At 50.6% G+C, this 15,245-nt stretch overlaps 2 non-coding genes across 2 annotated transcripts; one reads left to right on the top strand and one right to left on the bottom strand.

The window, feature by feature from the left end:
• Positions 1–318: 318 nt before the first annotated feature.
• TRNAK-UUU lies at positions 319–391 on the top strand. Its single transcript has one exon. It is a non-coding gene; the product is annotated as a tRNA-Lys (tRNA).
• Positions 392–7,647: 7,256 nt separating this feature from the next.
• On the bottom strand, positions 7,648–7,720 carry TRNAG-UCC. The gene has a single exon. It is a non-coding gene; the product is annotated as a tRNA-Gly (tRNA).
• Positions 7,721–15,245: the final 7,525 nt, after the last annotated feature.

Raw genomic sequence — 15,245 nt, 5'->3', positions numbered from 1 at the left:
CAGGGCCCTTAGCGGGTGCTCTCAATGCAGGAATGGCCCAGAAACAATAAAGTGATGGGGATTGCATTTTCCTTTTTTATTTTTGTATTTCCAATGACATTTCTGTTTGTGATTTTGTTTTGCTTTGTATAACTGTGTTTTCTCCTATATTTGATAGTTAATGAAAAAAAGAATAATGCCTCAGGGCGCCGGATGGAGGAGCAGGCTGAGGCTAGGACTGCTAAGAGAGCGACAGTAGCAGGTTTTCTGTATTGTTTCTGGCCTTCATTTACATGACTAGTTTCTCTTCTGCATGAAATTTGTTTCCTTTATGTGTGAGCCTGGCTAGCTCAGTTGGTAGAGCATCAGACTTTTAATCTGAGGGTCCAGGGCTCAAGTCCCTGGTCAGGTGAAAAAGGAGCTGTTCCCCTCAAAACAAAAGAAGGCATCTCTCCAGGATGTTATCTGATATCACCTTTTTTTCCCCCCCAGGACTTGGCTTTTCACTAGGAAGGGCCATGTACTGCCTGGGACTCTATCTTGCTTTCTCAAAGGCCATGAAAGCCTGTCTTTTGCCCGCTAGCTTGTTGTGACTTGAGCACAAGAGGGGACATTTGATCCAGAAGCCTGGCCGTGCCTGGAGTCCTGTAGGGAGGGATGTGAGCTGCATTTCCTCTGAGTCCTGAAGCTGGGCTGCAGCCTGGCCTAGGAGGCAGCCCTATTGGTTGACCTACTGGCCCAAAGTCACTTGGGTGGCGTTGGTGTTCCCCAGGGATGCTGAAGGGCCTAAGGGAGGGAGGCTCAATACTCCCCCCATCAGTCAGGGCGGAAGAGAAGGGCTGCAAGAGTGGGCAGGTTGATGGCTGGGCCTTCTAGCGTTCGGTTGGGGACGAGGTGAGGAACGCGAACTGGGAGAAATGGTTGCTGGCCTGTGAGGAATGGCTCAGCCGGTGCCGTAAGTGGACCTTGTCGTTACCTACAAGGTTGTGATGCTCAAGATCCATCTGTGGGGAATTTCCTCAGCCAGGTGTTTCCCCCTGCTCCACGAGTACTGCTGAGACCGAACACGATGGCCTTCCACCTCTTGCGGGGCAATAGGACGTCCCTACCTTGTTAGGTGAAATGTGGCTTTTCTGCCGTATGAGAAGGGGGGTTGGGCCTGGTGGGCCTTGAAGCCTTGTACGGCTCTACTGTTTTGTGTTTCAATTTTCAGTGGGTGGCTGAGCTGGAGGGCAGGTCAGGCCTGAGGGGACTGGCGGGGCAACCGCAAAGAACGCAACTGACTCTTCCGATATGGCCGTATTTTTTTTACCCCACTGGGTGCAGCACCGGGTATGGGATGGCTGATGGTGGCAGAAGGGGGAGGAGATTAGGAAGCCCCTCCTCTCCCGGTGTTCTTCTATTCCCACCTTACATCCTACAGGATTTTCAGTGGGTGGCTAGGTGGAAGGTGCTTGCAGGATGGCTTCATCCGCAACAGCGGCCGCTCTCACAGCAGCGGCGGCCACAGCAGCGAGCCCCGCCCCCGCCCCCTTCGGCTCAGTCTGAACAGAGGTCAATGTACCACTGGGTGAGACAGGCCAATTTTAGGGAGCTTCCTCTGAAGGTGAGCAACTGTCCCCAGAACTTACTGACAGGAGCTTTAAAGTATTTTCAAATCTGCACGGCTGGCATGTGCACAGCAAAGGCTGCCCGGGGCACTGTGTCAGGCTCTGGCACCGCTTGAGACAATGGACCATCTTCAGCCACCAGGTGACCCAGGATCTAAGGCAGGAATGGGGTGAGGAAGCAAGTCAAGCTGAGCAAAGCAGGCAAAAATTCATCTTGCCTTTGTGGGTGCTCGCAGTGATGCCCTTTTTGTGTGCCAGGGCTGACAAAAACCTCCCAGACAGAGAAACAGCAGACCAAAAAAGTGCCATTTACATGCTGAAGTAGCTCAGCATTGGAGAGCTAGAGGTTCCCTAGTTCAATCCCAGGCTTTGGCATGCTCTTTTGGTCCCTTTGTGTGCTGTGGTGGGATGTTTTCTGGAAGCACAGCAGTGCCTTTACCCACCATGAGTTCCTCATTTTGGGCTCCCAAGCAAGAAAAGACAGCATGGACTTGTGCACCGAGCTGGCCCACCTGACCTTTCTTCTCTTGCTCTTTCTCAGCAAGGGGAAGAAAAAGAAGCTCTGCCTCAAGCTGGAGTCAGAAGGGTGACATAAGGATGACTTCCTGAGTGCCAGCTCCAGTCCTTTGCTCTACCAGCTGATCTATCGAGGGACTGCCACCACTTTCTCCAGGTTGGCCCATCTGTGTGTTCAGAATGGAGAGGGGTAACTAGTGGTGTTCCCCAATGGTCAGTCCTAGGACCAATCCTATTCAACTTATTCATAAATGATCTAGAGAAAGGGGTAAACAGTGAGGTGGCAAAGTTTGCAGATGATACTAAACTGCTCAAGATAGTTAAGACCAAAGCAGACTGTGAAGAACTTCAAAGAGATCTCACAAAACTAAGTGATTGGGCAACAAAATGGCAAATGAAATTCAATGTGGATAAATGTCAAGTAATGCACATTGGAAAAAATAACCCCAACTATACATACAATATGATGGGGGCTAATTTAGCTACAACTAATCAGGAAAGAGATCTTGGAGTCATCATGGATAGTTCTCTGAAGACGACCACACAGTGTGCAGTGCCAGTCAAAAAAGCAAACAGGATTTTAGGAATCATTAAAAAAAGGAGAATAAGATAGAGAATATCTTACTGCCTTTATATAAATCCATGGTAGACCCACATCTTGAATACTGCATATAGATGTGGTCTCCTCATTTCAAAAAAGATATACTGGCACTAGAAAAGGTTCAGAGAAGGGCAACTAAAATGGTTAGGGGTTTGGAACGGGTCCCATATGAGGAGAGATTAATGAGACTAGACCTTTTCAGCTTGGCAAAGAGAAGACTAAGGGGGGATATGATAGAGGTCTATAAAATCATGAGTGGTGTGGAGAAAATGAATAAGGAAAAGTTATTTACTTGATCCCATAATATAAGATCTAGGGGCCACCAAATGAAATTAATAGGCAGCAGGTTTAAAACAAATACAAGGAAATTCTTCTTCACACAGACACAGTCAACATGTGGAACTCCTTGCCTGATGGGGTTGTGAAGGCTGGTGCTATAAGGGGGTTTAAAAGAGAACTAGATAAATTAGTAAGTTTCAGAATGGAAGCCATGTTAGTCTTTATAAGCAAAAAGAATGAGGAGTACTTGTGGCACCTAACAGACTAACAAATGTATTTGAGAAACAGCTCTGACATCATAATAAAAAAGGCTGACAAAGGAGGTGCTGTCGTCATCATGAATAGGTCGGAATATGAGCGAGAGGTTCCTAGGCACCTCTCAAACACCACATTCTACAAGCCATTACCCTCTGATCCCACTGAGAGTTACCAAAAGAAATGACACCATCTGCTCAAGAAACTCCCTGAAAAAGCACAGGAACAAATCTGCACAGACACACCCCTAGAACCTCGACCAGGGTTATTCTATCTGCTACCCAAAATCCATAAACCTGGAAATCCTGGATGCCCCATCATCTCAGGCATTGGCACACTGACAGCAGGATTGTTTGGCTATGAAGACTCCCTCCTCAGGCCCTACTCTACCAGCACTCCCAGCTATCTTTGAGACACCACTGACTTCCTGAGGAAACTACAATCCATTGGTGATCTTCCAGAAAACACCATCCTGGCCCCTATGGAGGGAGAAGCCCTCTACACCAACATTCCACACAAAGATGGACTACAAGCCGTCAGGAACAGTATCCCCAATAATGTCACGGCAAACTTGGTGGCTGACCTTTGTGACTTTGTCCTCACCCACAACTATTTCACATTTGGGGACAATGTATACTTTCAAGTCAGCGGCACTGCTATGGGTACTCACATGGCCCCACAGTATGCCAAACCTTTTTATGGCTGACTTAGAACAACGCTTCCTCAGCTCTCGTCCCCTAACGCCCCTACTCTACTTGCCCTACACTGATGACATCTTCATCATCTGGACCCATGGAAAAGAAGCCCTTGAGGAATTCCACTATGATTTCAACAATTTCCATCCCACCATCAACCTCAGCCTGGACCAGTCCACACCAGAGATCCACTTCCTGGACACTACAGTGCTAGTAAGCGATGGTCACATAAACACCACCCTATACTGGAAACCTACTGACCGCTATACTTACCTACATGCCTCCAGCTTCCATCCAGACCACTCCACACGATCCATTGCCTACAGCCAAGCTCTAAGATACAACCGCATTTACTCCAACCCCTCAAACAGAGACAAACACCTACAAGATCTCTATCAAGTGTTCTTAACTACAATACCCACCTGCTGAAGTGAAGAAACAGATTGACAGAGCCAGAAGAGTACCCAGAAGTCACCTACTACAGGACAGGCCCAACAAAGAAAGTAACAGAACCCACTAGCCGTCACCTTCAGCACCCAACGAAAACCTCTCCAGCGCATCATCAAGGATCTACTACCTATCCTGAAGGACAATCCCTCACTCTCCCAGATCTTGGGAGACAGGCCAGTCCTTGCTTACAGACAGCCCCCAACCTGAAGCAAATACTTACCAGCAACCACACAACAAAAACACTAACCCAGGAACCTATCCTTGCAACAAAGCCCGTTGCCAACTCTGTCCACATATCTATTCAGGGGACACCATCATAGGACCTAATCACATCAGCCACACTATCAGAGGCTCGTTCACCTGCACATCTACCAATGTGATATATGCCATCATGTGCCAGCAATGCCCCTCTGCCATGTACATTGGCCAAACCAGACAGTCTCTACATAAAAGAATAAATGGACACAAATCAGACATCAAGAATTATAACATTCAAAAACCAGTTGGAGAACACTTCAATCTCCCTGGTCACTTGATAACAGACCTAAATTCGCAATATTACAACAAAAAACCTTCAATAACAGACTCCCACGAGAGATGCTGAATTGGAATTAATTTGCAAACTGGACACCATTAAATTAGGCCTGAATAAAGACTGGGAGTGGATGGGTCATTACACAAAGTCAAACTATTTCTCCGTGTTTATTTGTCCCCCTACTGTTACTCACACCTTCCTGTCAACTGTTGGAAATGGCCGTCCCGATTATCACTACAAAAGGTTTTTTTCTCCTGTTGATAATAGCTCACCTTAACTGCCCACTCTCATTATAGTGTGTATGGCAACACCCATTTTTTCGTGTTCTCTGTGTGTGTGTGTATGTGTATATATATATATATATATATATATGTATCTTCCTGCTGTATTTTCCACTGCATGCATCCGATGAAGTGGGTTTTAGCCCACGAAAGCTTATGCTCAAATAAATTTGTTAGTCCCTAAGGTGCCGCAAGTACTCCTGTTCTTTTTGCAGATAAATTAATGGAGGTTAAGTCCATGAATGGCTATTAGCCAGGCTGGGTAAGGAATGGTGTCCCTAGCCTCTGTTTGTCAGAGGGTGGAGATGGATGACAGGAGAGAGATCATTTGGTCATTACCTGTTAGGTTCGGTCCCTCTGGGGCACCTGGCATTGGCCACTGTTGGCAGATAGGATGCGGGGTTGGATGGACCTTTGGTCTGACCCAGTATGGCCATTCTTATGTTCTTATGAAGGGAGGGGCAGAGCCCCACAACAGAATTTCTGTAGTGTAGTGGTTATCATGTTTGCCTAACATGCAAAAGGTCCCTAGTTTGAAACCAGGCAGAAACATGATGGTTTAACTTTCCCAGCTCCTACTGGCCTGTCCCTGCTGTTGTAGGAGCAGCAGTGATGTCTATGCTCAAAAGGTCTGTTATACTTCCCCTGCTCCCACTTTTGTCTCCTCTCCCTCTCTGAATCCCTGTGAAGTGGCTTTTCCCCTCCCGCTCCCCCCTGGAATGCTCGTGGGATGAATGGGCTGGTTGAAGAGCAGAAGAGCTTCCAGGTAGACAAGGTGTCTGGGACTCTAATTATGCAGCACTCGCACACCCAGAGCATGGAAACTGCCCAAGGTGGAGTGTGACCAACCAGATGCAACCAAGTCATCTCTGGTCGCAGGCCATGAGGTGCAGGCCCTTAAAAGGGGAAGGGACCCTGTTCTCAGGAGAGCACTCACAAGCTTGTACCTCCAGTGAATGCCCTTTGCCCGGACCGGCTGGCCAGTGGTTCACAGCATTGTATTTCATTGTGCCTCAGGGAGACTTACCTTCATCGCACCATCCATAGCTGCGCTGTGGGACACTTACCTTGCAGAATCCTAACATCTCCAGTGCTGTGCCCGTCCTGGGAGTGTGAGTATGCGAGTGCGAGTGTGACACCCCCTGCCCCCGCTTATTTTGAGCTTAGCTGTCAGTATAACAAATGTGCTGCTTTCTGCCAAACTCTGGTGGGTCATTTGTCCTCCTTACACTTACTAGTTGGCCCAATTTTGGGTAACACCTGCGATAAACTCAACCCCTGCAGGACAGAGGGTGGTGAAATGAGCTGAGAAAAAGCCTTAGCATCAGCAGGGGACAGCTAGAGGATCTTGGCCTGTCACCTTTTGAAGCCTTGTGGCTTGGTCTCCTCTGCCCTTGGAGGTTGGCCTATGGCGGCCGGCTTTTGCTGCTGGCTTCCTTTGTGTGACTTGCCAAAGGAGGGAGTGAGGCAGGAATGGGAAAAAAGAGGAAAGTCGAGCTGAGGAAGGCAGGGCAGAAGCTCAGCGCCTTAGTGCGGCTAAGTGGGGTTAGTAGAGCACCACCAGTCGTTCTGCAAAGCCTGGGGAGGTGCGCTTGGCTGCTGGGAGGCAGAATCTTGTGCCTGCCTCTTGGCTTCCCAGGAGTGGCTACTTGCAGCCCAGGAGAAGAAAGACGGTTCTGGGTGAAAGGAAGACAAGCAAAGCTCTGGGAGGAAATTTGGGTGTGGGGTGCGGGCTCTGCGCTGGGGGAGGGGGTTGGGGTGCAGGAGGGGTGGCACTTACCTCGGGCACTGCAGCTCCCAAATTGACCCGTACACAGGGAGTCTCCGTGCGCCGCTGCCTGCAGGCGCTGCCCCCAGAGCTCCCATTGGCTACAGTTCCTGGCCAATGGGAGCTGCGGAGTTGGTACTTGGGGCAGGGGCAGTGAATGGAGACACTCCGCCCACCCCAGGGGATGCTGGGACATGCCGGCCATTTCTGAGAGTGGCACGGAGGGACGGAGGCAGAGTGGGCAGGGAGCCATCTCAGTGCTGCTGGCATATTTCTGCACACCCATGGCGGGAGGGGAGCAGAGGGCCTCCATGTGCTGCCTGGGGTAGGGGCAGAGCACAGAGCTGCCTCCCCTCCCGGGTCTATTACAGGCGTGGGTGGGTGGTGTCTTTTGGCCTGCAAGGTGCAGCAGGTCGGACTAGATGATCACACTGGTCCCTTCTAACCTTAAAGCCTCTGAGTCTAAAAGGGAGATGGACGTAAAGGAAGTTTTTTAAAAAATAAACCAAACATTGTAATACCAGGATAACTCCAACAGCTCATTGTATAGTCCTGCCCCTTTCTTCCTCCATTGTGCGTTGAATGACCTGCAGCACATGGATTCTCTCATTCCATTGATAAACTGATACGATGTGACTGAAATTAAATCACTTCCCAGCAGAGAGAACATCACATCATTGCATTAGCTGGGAATTGAACCCAGGTCAACTAGCTTGGAAGGTAGCTATGCTCACCACTATACCACCAATGCATCTGGCAAAAGTGTCACTTATGCTTGCCTAATGAGGTTAGACCAGCGTTGAAGAGCTTTTTCTGCCTGTTAAAATGTACTGGATTCTCATCACTAAAAAAAACCCTCATGACTAAAAAAAACCACCTCCATCTTCACTTGGGTTTCAACCATCAGCCTTTCAATTAGCCACCAATGTTGTTAATCACAGGGTATGTCTACACTACGGGATTATTCCGATTTTACAGAGCATCCGAGTTCAGATTGCTGTCCAGAGCAGTCACAATGGTGCACTGTGGGACGGCGCCTGGAGGCCAATACCATCGAATTGCGGCCACACTAACCCTAATCCGACATGGCAATACCGATTTCAGCGCTACTCCCCTCGTCGGGGAGGAGTACAGATATTGGTATTAAGAGCCCTTTATATCGATATAAACGGCTTCGTTGTGTGGACGGGTGCAGGATTAATGCCCTTTAACGCTGCTAAATTCGATATAAACTCACAGTGTTGACCGGGCCAGAGAGAGCAGCAGGTTTCCCATATTGTTTCCCGCTCTTGTTTTCTTTACTAGTTTCTCCTCTGCACCAACTTGCTCTTTTTCTTCATGAGCCTGGCTATCTGAAGTGGGTATTCACCCATGAAAGCTCATACTTCAAAACATCTGTTAGTTTATAAGGTGCCACAGGACTCTTTGCTGCTTTCAGTTGGCAGAGCATCAGACTTTTAATCTGAAGGTCCAGGGTTCAAGTCCCTGGTCAGGTGATAAACTACTCACCAAGATCTTACACTGTCTTTCCCATGTCCTCTTTGATGTTACTTTTTCTCTTCAGGATTTTCCCTTTCCTCAGAAGGGCCTTTTTGTGTGTGGGTTTGAAGGGGCAACTTCCTGACAGCCCCTCTGTCCTTGCAGCCTGGAGGAATAAAGGCCTCTGGGCATAGAGCATGTTCCTCCCTTGCACACACACACAGACACACAAACACACAGAATATCCCTAAGGAATTAGAATCACCTGCTGCCTTCCCCTGTCCTGCTGGATCCCCAAATGAGGATGCTCTTCAGCCTAAACCCATGTCCCCTCTTTTCCCAGTGCCCCTCAGTCCCAACCCTCAGTCCCTCCTATGCTCACTGCTCCTCACTCCCAACCAGAGCCTGCTCCTCTTCACCCTTCTCCTCTGTCCCAACCCACAGCCCCCTCGTATTCCCGGTGCCCCTCAATCCCAATCCACAGGCCCCCCCTCCTCACGCTGCTCCTCAATCCCAACCCACGGCTCCCTCCTTCCCTCCAGCAGCAGGTGCTTCAGACCCCCTCAGGAAGATTTTCTTGCAAGGTTTCGTGTATGAGTCTGCATGCGGATTTTACAGTATGTTGGAAATACTTTGGGTTGCTTGCCGAAATGATCACTTTTGGCTGGTTTTGGATTCCCAGTCTCCATGTTATAGGGGCAGGAGAAATAAAGGGTTGTTATCCTTGTTGTGTGAACCAAGGGCAGCACAACTGTGCTTGGCAGACCCTGATTGAGGGACTCATCCTCAGTTCAATAGCACTTGCTAGGCAGGGGACAGGGGTTCCAAAGCTGAGTGGGTTGGGGCTATGTCCATACTGCAATGAAACACTCATGGCTTTTCTGTGCCAGTGCAGGCTCCCAGGCTAGGGCCATGGGGTGGTAAATTTGCACTGTAGACATCTCAGCTCAAGCTCAATATTGGGCTCTGGGAGCCCTCAAGGTTGGAAGGGAGTTTAGCAAGCAAAAAAGATAAACTGGCAGTGGAGTATTACCCTGGACTCAATGGCATTTCTCCATTGGTCTGTCTGCTTTGGGGCAGGGACAATAACACATCCTGCTGCATCTGTTATTTCAATGGGCAGTTTAGGATTTTCATTCTCACACATGGTGCATGAAGCAGGACTCAACCCTCAGTGCAAACTAAATGAGCTGCCCACAGGTTCTGGCAGCCACAATGAGCATTTAGTGTGAGAGCCCAGACCTGCCCCTGTCCCAGAGGGAGGGGGGTCATCTGTGACAGGCTGGAACACTGACCTATCAGCTCTTAACTCTCAGTAATTCCATTATCAGTGCCTGTGAGTGTAATTGAAACAGCCATACTGGGCTGGACCAATGGCCCATTTAGTTCTCTGACAGCTGCCAATACCAGGTGCTCCAAGAGGTACTCAACAAGGCACCACTTGGAGTTGAACCCAGGATCTCTTGTTTATAAGGCAGGTGCTTTAGCCAGCTAAGCCATAGTGCCTGCTTGTGGCTCAGGGACACTCTCTGCCCACACCTGACTCCCTGCCATCCCCACTGGGGCCTGAAAAGCTTTGCTTGTGTTGGATTCTGCAAAGCAGAGGAGCAGGTGAGGTTTTCCTTGCAAGCTCTCTGTGTGTGTGTGTGTGAATCTTTGGCCAGGTCTGCACTACAAAGTTATTTCAGCATCATTATATTGCTCAGGTGTGTGAAAAACACACAATGCTCCCTCGGTCAGCAGCTTTTGGCTGGTGCACACACTGCAATGCCACGTCTGGCAACAAAATAAAACCACCTCGACAAGAGGCCTAGAGCTTTGTGCCAAATTGTCAGTGTAAATGCTGCTGGTCATTATATCACCATAACTGGTCTCCACCAGTATCCCACCATGAACTCGCCTGCCCTGCATTCCTGCTACAGAGGCCGGACCGCTCTCCTTTCATAGCTCCAGAAAGTTCTGACAGCTGAGCTGCTATCTACACCGGGATTAGGTTGATAGAACTGCATTGCCAGCCTAAGTAATGTAATTACACCAACCTAATTTCATAGTGTAGACCTGTCCAAAGAATCACACACACACCTTGGGAGCAAAACTTCACCTGCTCCTCTGCTTTACAGAAGCCAAACACGAGCAATACTTGTCAGGGCCCAGTGGGGATTGGCAGAGAGTGAGGTGTGAGCAAACACGCTGCTTTAAGTAACAGCAGGTACCATGGCTTGGCTGGTTAAAGCACCTGTTTTGTAAACAAGAGATCCTGGGTTCAACTCCCGGTGGTACCTTAAAGACTGGCTTTTGGAGCACCTGGTATTGGCTACTGTCAGAAGACAAGATTCAGAGCTAGATGAACCTATGGTTTAAATTACACTCGCAGGCACTGATAATAGAGTTACTGAAAGTTTGGGTGTTAAGAGCTGATAGGTCAGTGATCCAGTACCCTCAATGTGGTTTTAGCTGGAAACACACCTGGAGGACAAAGACTCAACTGAACTGATTCAGAAGAGAATAATAACAATAATACTTTCAAACCAAAGTCCCCAAACAGATTAGTACTGGTTTTTCAGTTTGGGGAATTTTTTTTTCCCAGTCAGACCTTGCCAAGGGAAGCAGGGAGAAAATGTTGGAGTTTCCTCCTTCAGAACAGCTTGGCCTAGACACTAGCTCTGGTTCACTGCTCTGGCCTTGCTCGGGTTGAGGGTATTTTAATAATTTGGGCAGGTCCCAGGGTGATTGGAGGAGATGACGAGGATGTTACCTTTTGAGATATAAATTAAGAAATACAGGACTAGAGAATTTTTCTTTTTTTAAGAAATCTGGGATTTAGACATTTCATTTAAAGCAAGAGAGTTCTGAGTTTCTGAGAAGGTTTTTGTTTGCAAGAAGCAACATCATACCAAACGGGGACATGGTTGTCTACAAAGGAGGAGTAATGACTAAATGCATCCGATGAGGATGCGATTTGTACCCATGCATGCAGAGCACAATGGACTAGCAGTCCATCACCTTAACCACTCAGCCACCTCATCAGAACTATCAAGGAAAAGACAGGAGGAGAAATCTAATGTCAGCAGAGATAGGGACAATAAGGAGTTTTTAAACACTAAGCGGAAGCAGGGGCTGAATGAACTCCCCCCTCACATCTAGTGAGGAGCTGGGGGAAAGACTTCAGGAACAGACTGTGTTTCCACAGACACACCTACTCTGCCTAGCTATGCAGCATGATGGGGCCACTTTCCCAAAATGACCCGTTTTGGCTGGTGGTGGGTTACAAATCACTTTAGGATTGAGTGGAATGAAATGTTGTTATCCTTCCTGCATGAGTGAAGGGCAGCAGAACATACCTAGTCCGTCCTGATGGAGGGGTAGGTGGGTGAGGAATAGCTTTCATTGGACTTCATAGAAGTGATTGAGAACGTCATCCTAAAACAGTGGTCCCCAAACATTTCACACTGTGCCCTCTTATCCAGTTGGGGGAGGGCAAAACCAGAGCTTGAGGGATTCAGCCCTGGGTGGTGGGGCTCAGACTTTTGGCTTCAGCCCCAGGCCCCAACAAGTCTAATGCCAGCCCTGACGACCCCATTAAACAGGGTTATGACCCACTTTGGGGTCCTGACGCACAGCTTGAGAACCACTGCTCTATGCTGAGGGGAGAGAGTTTTCCTGTGGGTGCAGTTAATCCACTTCCCCAAGAGGTGGCAGCTATGTCAGTGGGAGAAGCCATATCGGTGGGTGTGCAAGCTGTGGTGTTTGCCACATTTAAGAAGTTTAATCAAACCCCATTTTTAAAACCACTTCTGGTCTGGGAATGGCAAAGGATCTCGAGGAAGCAGGGTCTGTCCTTCAAAGTCTTGGAGATCATGAGTCCATGGTCATGGGGGTATAGCTTAGTGGTACAGTGCTTGATGGTAGATCAAGTGATCCTTGATTCAAGCCCCAGTGTTCTCTTATAACCTTCTTTCTTTTTTTTTTAAAAAGGAAAACATTTTCATTTTCATTCTCCATTATGTTCAGGAGCTCCGCTATATGGGGGTGCTTGATATGAATGTAAACACTCAACATTTCACTGTCCAAATGCACAAAAACCTAGCAAAGCTGTCCATCAGCTGAAATCAGTTCCAATCCTCTAACTGTCTAGTTTATGTTTTCATCAATTAAACAAAGGTATCATAGGAATGTACATTTGAAGATCCCTCTTCTCCAGGAGCTATGTTGTGCAGAAGAACAAGAGCCACATCCAGCTACAGTTCAGGAGTCTGATGACCAAAGAGCCAATAAATGTTCTGAGGGATGGAGAAAAATGCCTTCTAGTGAGCTCAACCTGTTTCGCTTATCAAAAGAAGATTGAAAGGTGACTTCACTGAAGTGTTGAAGGGCCTTCATGGAGAGAATAGATTGCGTATTAAAGGGCTCTTGAATCTAGGAGAGAAAGGCATAACAAGACCCAGTGTCTGGAAGGTGAAAAGAGACACATTCATATTACAACTAAGGCACAAATATTCAACAGCGAGGATGATTCACCACAGGAACAATCTACCAAGGAAAGTGGTGGATTCACCATCTCCTGATGTCATTTCATGAAGACTAGATGCCTTTCTGGAATGTGTTTGCCCCAAAAGTAGCTCTTGTGTCATACAGGAGGCCTGTGATATGCACGGGGGTCAGTTTAGATGCTCTAATGGTCTCTTCTGGTCATAAAGTCGACTAATTTCTGAAAAACTGAGTGTAGCATTGGGAGCAGCATCTGATATTTTCCTGTCTAGCCGGCTTGCTGCCTAGAACGAACGCTCCTTGAGTGGGGTGATCCACAGGGAGTAGCTCTAACCTCCAAAGTGCCTGGCCAGGGGCAGGACATTAGCACAGCAAGGGAGGGGTGTGGCAGTGACATCACAAAGGCCTTTTGCAGGACCTCAGACTATTGGTCAAAGGTGGTGGGGAGGTGGTGACCTCACAGAGAGATGCTGACATCAGCCAGGCAGGACAGGGGCGAGGGGCCAGGGAAACCTCAGAGACCCCTGTGGCTTTGCTTCAGCAAGTCTCCTTCTCCAGGTCTCTCTTTGAGGACTGAGAGAGTATTCGGGTTCATGTACGTGAGCGCCAGGAGGAACCTCATTCGAGTTTTCTCCTTCCCTTTTCCTGATTTTACTAGAAAACAGCCGTCCCTGTTTAGAAGGTAAGAGCCTCCTTCAGGTTTGAAACCTGTTCAGTCTGATCCATCTGGTGACAGTTGAATTCTAGGCATGGAAAACACAAGCTTAAGGAGGTAGAATTTTATTCCGCACCTGGGATTTTGTCCCATAGAATCACTGGGGACATTAGGGTTTGTTCTTTTTGTTTCACCTTTTCCTCCATCCATCCCTCCCTCCTTTCTCTTCGTCTCTTGCTTCTTTTGTCCTTTCTCCTGTTCCCCTCCCAACACCAGGAGCAGTGTCGGGGTGTGTTTGGGGCGGGGGCAGAAGAGGGGGATGGGCGGCACTGGGGGATTGGGAGCTCGGGGGGGGTGTTTGGGGGCGTGGGTAGAGAGGGGGATGGGCGGCACTGGGGGAGGGGGAGCTCGGGGGGGTGTTGGGGCGGGGGTAGAAGAGGGGGATGGGCGGCGCTGGGGGAGGGGGACCACGGGGGGGTGTTGTGGGTGGGGGCAGAAGAGGGGGATGGGCGGCACTGGGGGAGGGGGAGCTCGGGGGGTGTTGGGGGCGGGGGCAGAAGAGGGGGAGGGGCGGCACTGGGGGAGGGGGAGCTCGGGGCTGTGTTTGGGGCGGCGTCCGAGAGGGTGAGGGGCGGCACTGGGGGAGGGGGAGCTCGGGGGGTGTTTGGGGTGGGGGCAGAGAGGGGGATGGGCGGCACTGGGGGAGGGGGAGCTCGGGGGTGTGATGGGGGCGGGGGCTGAGGAGGGGGAGGGGCGGCACTGGGGGAGGGGGAGCTCGGGGGGGGTTGGGGGCGGGGCAGGGAGGGGGTGGGGCGGCACTGGGGGAGGGGGCGCTCGGGGGGGTTTGGGGGCGGGGCAGAGAGGGGGAGTGGCGGCACTGGGGGAGGGGGAGCTCGGGGGGGTGTTTGGGGGCGGGGCAGTGGGGGAGGGGGAGCTCGGGGGGGTGTTGGGGCTGCTCAGGAGCCGCCTCGCGAATGCCTCAAGGCCACGTGACGCCCTCTCGGAAACTCCGCCTCTCCTGAGACAGCCAATAGGAAGAGGAGGCAGAGCCCTGACCAATGTGAGGTTGGGGGCTGCAGTGACCAGAGCCCCCAGCAGGGTGCAGCGGGGGGGGGGCTGCAGTGACTAGACCCCCCAGCAGTGTGCATCGGGGGGGGGCTGCAGTGACCAGAGCCCCCAGCAGTGTGCAGGGGGGGGGGGCTGCACTGACCAGACCCCCCAGCAGGGTGCAGGGGGGGGTCTGCACTGACCAGACCCCCCAGCAGGGGGGCTGCCGGCCGTGGGGTTCCCTGCAGTCTGGTGCCATTCACAGGGAGACCCGCAATAGCCTGACCCCCCCACCCCTGTGCGAGCTCCCGCCCTGCCCCCCAGCCCACTGCCTCTTGAGCAGCCCCCCCTGCGGTGTCACCACTACCCCCCCCCGGCTGTGTCCCCCCCGCAGCTTCCCAGCCCCCCAGCTCCCCTCCGGTGGCCCCCCCACTTCCTCCCTGCAGCCTGCACCATTCCCCCCCTGAGTCCCAGCTTCACCCCCCGACATCTCTCCAACCCCACCTCCCCCCATCGCAGCCTCTGCCCCCCAGTGCCCCGGCCCTGCTCCCCGGGGGGGGCTTGAGAGGCCCCCACCCCCCGGCCGCTCCACTCCCCACAATGGGCA

The sequence above is a fragment of the Mauremys mutica genome, unplaced genomic scaffold (genome assembly GCF_020497125.1).
Source record: "Mauremys mutica isolate MM-2020 ecotype Southern unplaced genomic scaffold, ASM2049712v1 Super-Scaffold_100312, whole genome shotgun sequence".
In the NCBI taxonomy this organism is placed as follows: domain Eukaryota; kingdom Metazoa; phylum Chordata; order Testudines; family Geoemydidae; genus Mauremys; species Mauremys mutica.
The sequence above is the reverse complement of the archived record's forward strand: the minus strand, read 5'-3'. Positions and strand labels throughout refer to the sequence as shown.